The 5,741-nt window shown below is 35.6% G+C and overlaps 1 non-coding gene across 1 annotated transcript; it reads left to right on the top strand.

Annotated features, from left to right (window-relative positions):
- The first annotated feature begins 5,272 nt into the window (after positions 1-5,272).
- On the top strand, positions 5,273-5,409 carry LOC115834561. The gene has a single exon (XR_004029501.1). It is a non-coding gene; the product is annotated as a small nucleolar RNA SNORA46 (small nucleolar RNA).
- Positions 5,410-5,741: the final 332 nt, after the last annotated feature.

Here is a 5,741-nt window from a genome sequence, read left to right as displayed (position 1 = left end):
AAGTAGGGAAAAACACAGCTGTAATGGAAGACTTTCACACTCTTCTCAGCCTTTGATCTCAAATAAGCAAAATTTAATATTTAATTGCATTTTATGCAAATTAAATGTAATACTTATCTGTACAAAATACAAAAATGTAATATTTGTATTTTAAAGTTAAAGAGAGAATAAAATACTTAATGCAGTTGAATTAGGATACGATATCTATAATAAAGTTTGTACAATAGTTATCAAATACTAGGACATAAGAAAAACTATATATTCCCAAAAGTTGAGAATGAATAGACCAAAGTAGCTGGCTACAATAAAATTAACCCACACACACAAAGTTGAATGACAAACTACCAAAAACACAAAAACACTTAAGTTTTAAAATATTCTCTGGCAAAAAAAAAATGATTAAAATAAAAAATCAAGGCGCTAATGCAGGTTAGTTTTAAAATTAAAACAACGAAATCTTATATGTCAAAAAATATGGGATGTGACCAAGGCAGCATTTCAGCAGGAATTCTGTTTTAAATATATAATGTTTTTATTTTTAAGGCTGAATAGTATTCTGTATGTATCCATTTTCTTTATCCATTCATCCACTGATGGACACTTAGGTTGATTCCATATTTTAGCTACTATGAATAGTGTAGCAATGAACATGACAGTGCAGATATTCTTTGACATACTGATTTCATTTCTTTTGAATATATACCCAGCGTGGGGTTGCTGGATCATATGATAGTTATATTTTTCATTTTTTGACGAACCTCCATCCTGTCTTCCACAATGGCTGTACTAATTTACATGATCACTAACAGTGTACTAGAGTTCCCTTTTCTTTGCATCCTCACCAACATGTTACCTTTTTCAAAACAGCTATTCTAACACGTGTGAGGTAATATCTCATTGTGGTTTTAATTTATATTTCTCTGATATGAGCATTTTTTTCATATACCTGTTGGACATTTTTGTCTTCTTTTGTGAAATGTCTATTCAAGTCCTTTGCCCATTTTCAATTGAGTTATTTGTTCTCTTGCTATTGAACAATGTGATTTTCTATATGTTTTAGATATTAACTCTTTATCAGATGTATGGTTTGCAAATACTTTCTCCCATTCTATAGATTCCCAACGACATGGATAAACCTGGAAGACATTATATTAAAAGAAATAAACCAGGCCCGGAAATACTAATACCATATGATGTTGCTTACATGCAGAATCTAAAAAAGTCTAAGTCATAGAAGGAGAGAGAAGAGTGGTGGTTATCAGGGGCTGGTAGTGGGGAAAGTAAAGAGATTGGGGAGATGATGGTCAAAAGATACAAAATTTCAATTACACCACAAGAGGAATAAATTTAAGATGTCTAATGTACATGGTGATTATAGTTGATAACAATGTATTGTATACTTGAAAGTTGCTAAGAGTGGATTTTAAGTGTTCTCACCACAAATAAATATGTGAGGTAATGCATATGTTAATAAGCTTAATGAGCTTTATGTAACCATTTCACAATGTATACCTATTTTAAAACATCATTTACACTATAAATGTGTTTAATTTTGTCAACTAAAAATAAGCAGATTATTTTATATATATATATATATATATATAATGTTTTTAATATTCAAAAGATATGGAAAGAATGTAAAGGCACTGACCATATATTCAACTCAAAAACTCAAGGGAAAAATTCAAGAAAATAAACTCTAAGAAGGACAACTGTAGGTACTGAAGCAGAAATCCAGCATTTGAAAATCTAAAGATAGTAGAATTAATAAACTCAAGATATAAATCTTTGAGGAAAATCTATAAACTTTTATAAATATAATTTTAAAACTATGGAGAAAATACAAAATTAAGAATAGAAAGAGGGAAAACAACAGAATATGAAAGGCCAGACATGGTGGCTGACGCCTGTTATCCCAACCCTTTGGGAGGCCAAGCAAGGAAGACCTCTTGAGGCCAGGAGTTTGAGACCAGCCTGGAAAACATAAGACCTTGTCTCTACAAAACAAAACAAAATATGAGCTATTACCATAAAGAACTTTATGTCTATAGATGCAAATATCTCAACATGAAAGATTTTCTACACAATATGTTACTGAAATTTGTTCAACAATAATATGAAAACCTAAAATATTAAATAGCCATGTTATAACTTAACTGGTCTATACATGTAACCGAATAGAACATTGGTAGATTTTCTGTGTGTTACTCAAACTTTCCTTCTAGGCAGTAACTGAGTCTGAAGTTCTAAAACCATGTGTCTGATATGAAAGTGATTGCGGCTGGTTCTTGCTTGTAATCATGGACTAAAGAGAATTTGGATCCCAAATAGCTGGCACAAGTGGGCTCTGAAGTCCATGAGAACATGAACTGAGTCCAAATAAAAGGGTATGTAACTTATGAAAGGCAAAATGAAGCTAAGGGTTTCTTGGCAGGGCCTAGAAAGGTGGTCAAGAAGAAACCAAGCCACAGGTAGGGTAAGAGGTATTAATCGCTCCAGCAATACCACTACTGGGTATCTACCCAAAAGAAAAGAAGTCATTGTAAGAAAAAGACACTTGCACATGCATGTTTATAGCAGCACAATTCACAATTGCAAAAATATGGAACCAGCCTAAATGCCCATCAATCAACGGAGTGGATAAAGTGTGATATGTGTATATATATGTATATGTATATATACATATATATGTGTATATACATATATACACGTATATGTATATACACATATATGTGTGTGTGTATATATATATATATATACACACACCCTAGAATACTACTCAGCAATAACAAGGAATGAAACAATGACATTCGCAGCAACCTGGATGGAATTAGAGATCATTATTCTAAGTGAAGTAACTCAGAAATGGAAATCCGAACATCCCACATCATATGTTCTCACTTATAAGTGGGATCTAAGCTATGAGGATGCAAAGGCATAAGAATGACATAATGGACTCTGGGGACTTGGGGAGAAGGGTCGAGGGCATGAAGTATAAAAGACTACCCATTGGGTGAAGTGTACACTGCTTGGGTAATGGGTGCGCCAAAATCTCAGAAATCACACCTAAAGAACTTATCCATGTAACCAAACACCACTGTTCCCCAAAAACTATTGAAATCACAATAATAATAAAAACAAAATACATTCAGCCTCTGCCAGGACCCCTGACAAGTCTTTTCTCATTGTAGCATCAGGCTTTGGCTGAAAGTGTAAGTCCTCTAAATCAGGTCTATATGCAGATAAAAGGCCAGCAGTCTTTAGACTTAGGAAGCGCCAATATTTTAGTTAAAGTCTAAAGGCATAAAAACAAATATAAAAGATGTCCCAACTCAAGGACATTCAGGCAGAAGGAATTTCCTCTTATTCTAGGAATAGTCAGCTTATTGCTCTATTCAGACCTTCAACTGACTTGGTAAGGCCCACTCACATGCAGGAGGGCAGCTTCTTTACTCAGTCTATCAATTTAAATGTTATATTTGTCAACTAACACCCTCACAGAAACACTCATAATAATGCTTGATCAAATATCTGGAAAGCCCACAGCCCAGTCAAATTCACACATAAAATTAACCATTACATCCCCAGCATACCCAACATACAGTCATAAGATAAGGATAGGATACCTGCAGTAGACATTTCCATTCAAAAGAGGTGCAAAACAGTCATGGTCCATAGCAATTCTGAAATATATGTAGAGACATGTTTCCATTCCCTTGACCAAGGCTCAATCCTATTACCTAGGAATACTTCTCCATGACTCTTGACTATATTCTGGACTTTTGGCTCATCCCTGTGAGTGACATTTTCATAAAAAGTGTTTCATGTTCACAGCTAAGTCATCTTTGCTAACTTCCTTTTGCCTATAGTAGTTCAGGAGTTCCAAAGGCCTCTCAATTTTGTCCTGCCTTTGCCTCTTACAGTTCAAGCTGATACAATTTCTTATAAAATCTTATGGGCTTTATTTTTATCAATTTACTTTCTACTGTTTTAGATAAAAGCCTTCAACATATATCTTTAAGATAGTCCCTCTCTATCTTAGGCTCTGGGCTAGATATGTAAGTTTGTGTGAATTCAGTGTAATAGAAGCCATGTGTGTGGATGAAGCTGCCTGAAGTGACAGAATAGAGTGCTTGTGACCAAACCTATGTGTCAACCCCTTCAAAAAAACAATAAAATTAAAAATTAGAGAATCTGGGTCATTTTCATTTACAATGAATATGATAGGTCAAGATTTTTGTTTTATCCTTGAAACATAAAATGTCCTCATAAATGAAATTGTTGACATTTGCAAGGAAAAATCACCATAAGAATTGCTATATAGCAAATGTCAAAATTAATATGTTGGAATCCTAACTCCCAATGTGGCAGTATTAGGAGGTGAGACTCTTGGGAGGTGAGTAGGTCATGAGGGTAGAGCCCTCATGAGTGGGGTTAGTGACATAAAACAGATCTCAGAGAGCTCTCTCACTGTCTTTCTACCATGTAAAGATACAATGAGAAGTTGACAGTCTGTGATATGGTTTGAATCTTTGTCCCCACACAAATCTTATGTTGAATTGTTCCCAATATTGGGGGAGGGACCTGGTGGGAGGTGATTGGATCATGGGGGCAAATTTCCCCGTTGCTGTTCCTGTGATAGTGAATGAGTTCTCATGAGATCTGATGGTTTAAAAGTTTATGGCACTTCCCTCTTCTCTCTGCCTCTCCTGGCCATGTGAAGACACTTCCCCTTCACCTTCTGCCACGATTGTAAGTTTCCTGAGGACTTCCCAGCCATGCTTCCCACACAGCCTGCAAAACTGATCAATTAAACCTCTTCATAAATTACCCAGTCTCAGGTAGTTCTTTATAACAGTGTGAAAATGGGCTAATATAGAAAATTGGTATCAGAGAAGTGGGGCATTGCTATAAAGATATCTGAAAATGTGGAAACAGCTTCAGAACTGGAAAACAGACAGAGGTTGGAACAGTTTGGAAGGCTCAGAAGAAGACAGGAAGAGGAGGAAAGGTTTGGAACTTCCTAGAGACTTGTTGAATAGTTTTGACCAAAATGCTGATACTGATATGGACAATGAAGTCCAGGTTGAGGTGGTCTCAGATGGAGATGAAGAACTCGTTGGGAACTAACTGGAGTAAAGGCCACTTTTACTAAGCTTTAGCAAAGAGACCGGTGGCATTTTGCCCTTTCTCTAGAGAACTTGAGAGAGATGATTTAGGTTATTTAGTGAAAGAAATTTCTAAGCAGCAAAGCATTCAAGAGGTGATCTGTAGCACTATATTTAAAACTTTGGATGGGAATTTTCCCCATTCTTGGTTACGCTGTAGTGCAAGAAAATTCCTGGCTCTCTCTGTTGCACAATTGACTTATGCCATTCTGCTGTTGCTGTATGGAGTTAAGGAACATGACTGTATTTGATTTTTGAAAACAAAAAATTTAAAAATAAAAAATATGTGCTCTGGCTGCTTCTAATAGCATATGCCCACATGCATGAACAAAAAGATTGTCTGAAACTGGAACGTATATTTAAAAGGGAAGCAGAGCATAAAAGTTTGGAAAATTTGCAGCCATGTGGTATAAAGGAAAAATCCATTTTCTGGGGAGCTGGCTGCAGAAATTCGCATAAGTAAAAAGAGTGTGATATGGTTTGCCTCCCCACCCAAATCTCATGTTGAATTATAATTCCCAATGTTGGGGGAGGGACCTGGTGAGGGGTGATTGGATCATAGGGGCAGAGTTC

This window comes from Nomascus leucogenys, chromosome 3 (genome assembly GCF_006542625.1).
Source record: "Nomascus leucogenys isolate Asia chromosome 3, Asia_NLE_v1, whole genome shotgun sequence".
NCBI classification, from domain to species: Eukaryota; Metazoa; Chordata; class Mammalia; order Primates; family Hylobatidae; genus Nomascus; species Nomascus leucogenys.
Note: the sequence above shows the minus strand (reverse complement) of the source record. Positions and strands in the feature narration are given on the sequence as shown.